This window comes from Arachis ipaensis, chromosome B01 (genome assembly GCF_000816755.2).
Source record: "Arachis ipaensis cultivar K30076 chromosome B01, Araip1.1, whole genome shotgun sequence".
In the NCBI taxonomy this organism is placed as follows: domain Eukaryota; kingdom Viridiplantae; phylum Streptophyta; class Magnoliopsida; order Fabales; family Fabaceae; genus Arachis; species Arachis ipaensis.
Window position 1 is genome coordinate 27,447,681 of NC_029785.2, and position 8,325 is coordinate 27,456,005.

An 8,325-nucleotide genomic window follows, 5' to 3' on the forward strand; every position below is an offset into this window, starting at 1 on the left:
GTTTCTCCAGTGGCGGGTTGGGGGGTTGTTCTGTAAGCCCATAGTACTTGTTGGAGTTCTTCAGCCCAGGCTCCTTTCACATCTTGTAATCTTTTCTTCAGCCCTGCCAGTATGACTTTGTTGGCTGCTTCGGCTTGCCCATTGGCTTGTGGGTGTTCCACTGAGGTGAACTGGTGTTTGATGTTCATACTGGCTACTAGGCTTCTAAAGGTGGAGTCGGTGAACTGGGTTCCGTTATCTGTGGTAATGGAATAAGGTATCCCATACCTTGTGATTATATTTTTGTAGAGGAACCTCCGACTTCTTTGTGCAGTGATGGTGGCCAGTGGTTCTGCTTCTATCCACTTTGTGAAATAATCTATTCCCACTATTAGGTATTTGACTTGTCCTGGCGCCTGGGGAAAAGGACCTAACAAATCCATTCCCCATTTTGCAAAGGGCCATGGGGAGGTGACACTGATGAGCTCCTCTAGGGGGGCCACGTGGAAATTTGCATGCATTTGACACGGTTGGCATTTTTTCACAAAGTCTGTGGCATCTTTCTGCAAGGTTGGCCAGTAGAATCCAGCTCGGATCACCTTTCTGGCTAATGACCTCGCTCCGAGGTGGTTCCCGCAGATTCCACTGTGTATCTCCTCTAATACCTCAGTGGCTTTTGAGGTCGGCACACACTTTAACAATGGTGTTGATATCCCTCTTCTATAGAGAATATTTTTCACCAAGGTATAGTGTTGCGCTTCCCTTTGGATTTTCTTGGCCTCCTTTTCCTCCTTGGGGAGGATGTCGAATTTCAGGTATTCGACCAAGGGGTTCATCCATCCGAGGTTTAATCCAACCACTTCGAAGACTTCTTGTTTGTCTTCCATTTTTACCACTGAAGGTTCTTGGAGAGTTTCTTGGATCAGGCTTCTGTTATTTCCCCCTGGCTTGGTACTTGCTAACTTGGATAGGGCGTCTGCTCTGCTATTTAGGTCCCGAGTTATGTGCGTGACCTCGGTTTCTGCAAAACGCCCGAGGTGCTCCAGAGTTTTTTCCAAGTATTTCTTCATATTTGGGTCTTTTGCCTGATATTCCCCACTTATTTGGGAGGTCACCACTTGAGAGTCACTGTATACCATTACCTTGGTAGCACCGACTTCTTCTGCCAGCTTTAATCCTGCGATCAAGGCTTCATATTCTGCCTGGTTATTTGAAGCTGGGAACTCAAACTTGAGGGAGACCTCTATCTGGGTTCCCCTTTCATCTACCAATATTATGCCTGCGCCGCTTCCTGTTTTATTGGAGGATCCATCCACGTAGAGTTCCCAGGTAGTTGGTTTATCCTCTTGATCCCCTGCATATTCTGCAATGAAGTCGGCGAGGCACTGGGCTTTAATCACCGTCCGAGTTTCGTACTTCAAGTCGAACTCGGAGAGCTCTATTGCCCATTGAACCATTCTTCCTGCAACATCCGTCTTTTGAAGGATTTGCTTCATGGGTTGGTTCGTGCGGACTCTTATTGTGTGAGCTTGGAAGTAAGGCCGTAGCCTTCGAGAGGCTATTACTAAGGAGTAGGCAAACTTTTCTACTTTGTGATACCTTAGTTCAGGGCCCTGTAGAACTTTACTGATGAAATAGATTGGGTGTTGACCGACCTCGTCTTCTCTTATCAAGGCTGCTGAGACAGCCTTGTCTGCCACGGATAGGTATAAGACGAGGTCTTTTCCGGCTATAGGTCGAGTCAGAATAGGAGGTTGGCTCAAAAACTTTTTGAACTCCTGGAACGCCTCCTCGCATTCGGGAGTCCACTCAAACTGGTGTGCCTTTCTCAATAGGGAGAACAGTGGAAGGGATCTTAGTGCTGATCCTGCTAAAAATCTGGAGAGAGCTGCTAGTCGGCCATTCAGCTGTTGGACCTCTCTCAAACAAGTCGGGCTTTTCATTTCTAGGATAGCTCTACACTTGTCGGGATTGGCTTTGATCCCTCTTTGTGTTAGCATGAATCCTAGAAATTTTCCTGCCTCCACTGCGAAGGCGCACTTTGCAGGATTTAGTCTCATCCCGTGCAACCTTATGGTGTCAAAGACTTGTTAGAGGTCAGATAGGAGGTCGACTTCCTTCTTGGTCTTTACCAGCATATCGTCGACGTATGCTTCCATTAAGCTTCCTAAGTGAGGGGCAAACACCTTATTCATCAGCCTCTGATATGTGGCCCCTGCATTTTTCAATCCAAATGGCATGACCACGTAGCAAAAGTTAGCTCTGGGCGTGATGAATGATGTTTTTTCCTGGTCTGGTTCATACATCGAGATTTGGTTATATCCTGAGTAGGCGTCCATGAACGACAAGTATTGATACCCCGAGCTAGAGTCTACTAGGGCGTCAATGCTTGGTAGTGGATAAGGGTCCTTGGGACATGCCTTATTTAAGTCGGTGTAGTCGACGCACATTCTCCATTTACCATTTTGTTTTTTGACTAGCACTACATTGGCTAGTCATGTTGGATACTTGACTTCTCTGATAAAACCGGCTTCTAGGAGCGCTTGTACTTGCTCCTCTACTATTAGAGCTCGCTCTGGGCCGAGCTTGCGTCTACGTTGTTGTACAGGTCGAGATCCCGAGTAGACCGAAAGCTTGTGGGACATGAGCTCGGGGTCTATCCCAGGCATATCGGAGGCCTTCCAGGCGAAGAGATCGGAGTTATCTCTTAGAAGCTTGGTCAACCCTTGTCTTAGGGTTTCCCTTAGGTTGGCCCCTATGTGAGTGTTTTTTCCTTCCTCTTCGCCGACCTGAATCTCCTCGGTTTTTCCCCCGGGCTGGGGTCGCAGCTCTTCTTTAATCCTTGCTCCCCCGAGCTCTATTGTGTGAACTTCTTTGCCTTTTCCTCTCAGGTTTAGGCTTTCATTGTAGCATTTCCTTGCTAGCTTCTGATCTCCCCTCACCGTTGCTATCCCTGCTGAGGTCGGAAATTTCATGCAAAGGTGGGGCGTCGATACCACCGCTCCGAGTCGATTAAGGGTAGCTCTGCCGATTAAAGAGTTATAGGCCGACCCCACGTCGATGACTATAAAGTCTATATTCAGAGTCTTTGTCTTCTCCCCCTTTCCAAAGGTGGTGTGGAGGGGCAAAAATCCTAGTGGCTTTATTGGCGTGTCGCCTAACCCGTACAAGGTGTCGGGGTAGGCTCTTAACTCCTTCTCGTCTAATCCTAGTTTGTCGAAAGCGGGCTTGAAGAGGATGTCCGCCGAGCTTCCTTGGTCTACTAGTGTTCTGTGTAGGTGGGCATTTGCCAGGATCATGGTGATTACTACTGGGTCGTCGTGCCCAGGGATTATTCCTCGCCCATCTTCCGTTGTGAATGAAATGGTTGGGAGGTCGGAGGAAAGGAGGCAGCCTTTCGGTATTGCAAATTTCTCTGTACACATCCACCACAGGAACTTTCAGTGGAGTATAAGAGTGATATTTTCTTGGCCTATCGAGGCCGAGTTCTTCCTTCTTCTTAGCTTCCCTCTCCCTTTCTTTCGTTGAGGGAGGGTGCCCGGATCGCAAACTCGGGTCTCTTAGCCTAGCGTTTTCTTCCATATTGATGTACTTTTCAGCTCTTTCCTGTACATCATTTAATGAGGCGGGGTGTCTTTTTGATATGGACTGTGAGAAGGGGCCTTCTCTAAGACCATTGACTAGCCCCATGATGACTGCTTCGGTGGGCAGGTCTTGAATTTCCAAACACGCTTTGTTGAATCTTTCCATATAGGCCCGTAAGGACTCCCCGACCTCCTGTTTTATTCCCAGGAGACTTGGTGCATGCTTTACTTTGTCCTTCTGGATGGAGAACCTCATCAAGAACTTTCTTGAGAGGTCTTCAAAACTGGTAATTGACCTCGGAGGGAGGCTGTCGAACCACTTCATCGCTGCTTTTGACAAGGTTGTCGGAAAAGCTTTGCATCGCGTAGCGTCAGAAGCGTCAGTCAGATACATCCGACTTTTAAAGTTGCTCAGATGATGCTTTGGATCAGTGGTTCCGTCGTAGAGGTCCATATCGGGGCTTCTAAAGTTTCTTGGAACTTTTGCCCTCATTATGTCCTCGCTAAAAGGATCTTTCTCTCCTAAGGGAGAATCTTCTCTATCGCCGTGAGAATTCCGACCTTTGAGGGAGGATTCTAATTTTAAGAGTTTTCTTTCTAACTCTTTTCGTCGCTCCATCTCCTCTTTTAGGTTCTTTTCGGCTTCCTTTTGTCGTTCCCGCTCCTGTTCTAGCTGCTCGAGGCGACTGTGAATTAATCCCATAAGCTCACTAGTGTGAGAGGGTCCTTCTTTTTCTGATTCGCGCCCCTCCGAAGAGTTCACCTTCGGATTTTTGATTCCGGAGGTGCCTTCCCTATGTTGATCATTGGCTTCCTGGTGGAGGGTCTGATCTGCCTCATTGTTTCCAGTGTTCAAATTCTCTTGTTCAGAATCTGTCTCCACATGACCCTCTTAAGGGGATCTACCCGCCATCACTGGTTGATCTCTCGGGTCCCCGGCAACGGCGCCAATGTTACGGTGGGTAACCGGAGATTAATGGGCTGGATGGCGTTGGTTGGCCCAAACGTATGAAGGAGGTGACTATCGAGTGGACCTGGTACTCGGTGTTCCTCCGTCCGACTTGTGCGTGAGAAAGAATGGGGGGTGGTACCTGCAAAGACACTCCGATGCCTAAGTTAGCAAGAGTGGGAGCAGGTTAGAGAGTATATTGGAACCTTTTTTATACCTGAAGGGTGTCAGTGTATTTATAGTGGTGAACCAATAACCACCGCTGAAGTAGTGCCACCTTTTTAGGTGGATAACCGTTCCCATATCTTAGGGAAGTTAAGATATGGCTCTATGAAGTGGTTAGAGAGTTTCTAGGGGCAGTTACTCATTCGAATGAGTGTTATCTGCCAGCTGACCCTCGTATCCGACTTCTCTGGAACAGGTCGTGTTCAGTACCGACTTCTGGGATGAAGGCCGGTACTGGAGAAAGGGTCAACCCTTTGGGTTGGGCGTCTTTGCTTGTGTCCTGGGCCCTATTTATTGGGCCAGGGTATGAACAATAACTATTTATGCAATAACTAAAAAATGATATGTGTATGGATGTAATATCTAATAAACACGAATTTAATTTTTAGATATTAGTTGTATGTAATTATGGATATTATGTATATGAATTTATAAATGTTATGTGTATGAACTTAGTTAATATAGTATAATTATAAATGCACAAAAAATAAAAAAAAAAAAACAAAAAATCAGTTTATTACCATACCTCGTCAAAGTTAGTGTGGTTTTTCATATTCTCGAAGATGGTTGATGTAACACCCTAACTTTTAGCACGTCATGATCGTACAAAAAATAAGGCATTACTAACTCGTTTTCCTTTTTAACTATTTAATATTGAGACTTTAGTTCGATATCGCGTTTCAGTTTTATAGAAAATTCTAAAAAATTATTTTTAGTAATTAAAATCACATATAAAAAATCTTCACATAATAATAATCACATAATTATTAATAATAATAAATATTATACAAATGAATTCAATATAAAACTTGAAGACAATACCTATCCCTCTGAATAAAATAAAAGCTAAAGCAACAAGGGCGAGGGAACTCTATAAAAACAACATGTATCACAAGTAAATCTACTAATCGTCCGCAGTTTCATATTGAATCTTCAAACCTGTCACTGAAAGGGTGGAAGATTTTGGGGTGAGAACAAACCACACGTTCTCAATAGGGAATGAAAATGTCGTAAAAGTAATGAATTTAATGCAAATAATTAACTTACTCAATAAAACTATTTTGTTAAACCTTTAAAAATACTTTTTACTTTAACTTTATATAACTAATTACCTTCTTTAAATTTCTAAACTTAAAACAATTCTCAATCACAACCTCGGTTCTCAGTCACCTCAATACACCAACTAATAGCACAAAAAACAGATTAATACACAAACAAATTGCAATAAGACAAATAGCACAATCACAGAGAAACTAGATAAGCAGACACAATCAAATGCAAATGTGCAAACAACATGATGCATGTCTATTCCTAACGCAGACCATGAGCTCATGTGTCGGTTGCCTACCCGCTCCCGACATTACTATATACATGTATATGTACATAGAAACTATGCTTCATTTCCTTTCTTTTACTCCCAAATGGCTTCAGCCAATAATAATTTATTATTTAATTTTTTAAAAAAAATTGAGATATTATAGTTGATTGGCAATAATTTTATTGGGTGAGTCTATTTATTGTTCAAATTATTCTTTAATTCCTTCCGACATAGGTATCATGTTAAGGTCGAATTCAAATGTCATATTATTTGCAATATTAAAGACGATTTCTTGTAAACTTCTTTGACTTATCCCAATTGTGCTTGTAATTGAACTAGAGTTGTGATTTTTGTCCTATGAGAGAGTATACGACCTTCATGATTCTTCTAACAATGATAAACCTATTAAACAAGACTTCTATGTTCGCTACCTTCTGGAATGATAATAAATAAAATAAAAGAATTAAAAATTAATTAAGTAATTTAATGATTATTATAGTTTTTCATTATTATTAGTATCTATTTTATTCTTAAATATAAATTCAAATTATAAAAAGAAATATTAAATAGTAATTACAAGAATGCCTAATAATTAGGGATATGATATTATAATTAGTATTATTAATAAGTGGCGTTGATAAGAGTATGATAAGGTAGCGTTTGGTGGAGAGATAGAGATGGAAAGATTGAGACTGAGAGACAAAGACTAAGAGACAGAGATTGAAATAAATCTCAGTATTTTGTTTGGTGCAAAATGGGAGACAAGAATTGAAACAAAAGTGAAACTCTAATTTAATTTGCACAAAGGATAAAATTAAAATTAATTAATTGAAATGAGAGTATTTTAGGTATAAAATGTTATTAAAGTTTTAGTCTCCATCTCTAAAAATTTTAGTCCCCTGTGTCCTTTTTGGAGGTACTGAAATACTGAAATTTTGAAGACAGAGATAGAAATTTTAGTACCAGTCTCTGAATCAACAAATACGATACCGAGTCTCAGTCTCAATATCTCAAAACAAACCTACCTAAGTGAATTGATAGGAAAGTGAGATAAAAAAAATCAAAATATTATTAAGTTATATAAATAAAATAAATTTTAAAAAGTTTTGACTAATTATGACTAAAAATTTTTTGTTACCAAATATTTTTGGAAGTGTTTAAAACTTTAAATACAAAAAAATCATGTTGTACTTTGTGCACACTCATTATGTTTCATATATGAGTAATCTTCATGCAAATAAATTGGCATATTGAGTCTAGAAAAAGGTCAATGCGATTGATAAACTTGCTTAAATGTTATTTTAAAAAAGATTTTTCTTTTAATAACTTTTTTAAAAGATTTTTTAAACACACTAAAAAATAAAAAAAAAATATTAAAAAAATCTTTTTCTATCGATTTAATAGCGTCCAAACAAATACATAATCTATATATCCAGTAAATAAATCAATAAACCAATTATACCTGGAATCAGGTTATCTTAAAATGATTGAGCAATGAACATTTCCTTTTTTAGATGGTCAAAGAGCAATGAATATTTTTTTTTTTTGGTCAAAGAGCAATGAACAGTTGAGCACTAGAAGCAAAGTATCACACAATTATATGGGCCGACCCAATATCTCTACTTTAATCCTGCCATTTAAAATAACCCAATTGTTTAAGACCCGAAAAAACCTGATGTTCCTATTTCCTAACAACATATATATAGGCTTATTTACATATACCCCAAAAATATAGGTTTTTTTTTTTTGGTGACTTCAAATTTTCGAGAAAAAATATTAATAATTACTTTTTCACTTAGGAGTGATTTTTATCCTACATTATAAGGGGTAAGTATTATTTTAATCCCTAATATTTAGGGTCAAAATCGAAACCGTCCTCAACGTAATTTTTGATTTAGAATCATCCTTAACGTTTTATTTCACATTAAAATCATCATTTTAACTTTTTACTGGTAAAAATACCCTCCACCACCACCAGCATCTTTATCACCACCACCACCTCCCTTACTCCCATCAAATACTAATAATCAGATTTAAGAACATCAACAATAACACATTATTCAAATCCAAAAATAACAACATCAAATTTAACAACAATTAAATCAAAAAATAACAAATCAAAATCAGATTAAAAGTAGAAGTAGAAACAAACCCAAAAATAGAAAAAATAGAATCAAAAGCTCAAGTAAAAGCAGAAAGCAAAAGCTCAATTTATAAATAAAATTAGATATAATATAATTTAATTAAACAAAATAAAATCATAAAGTATA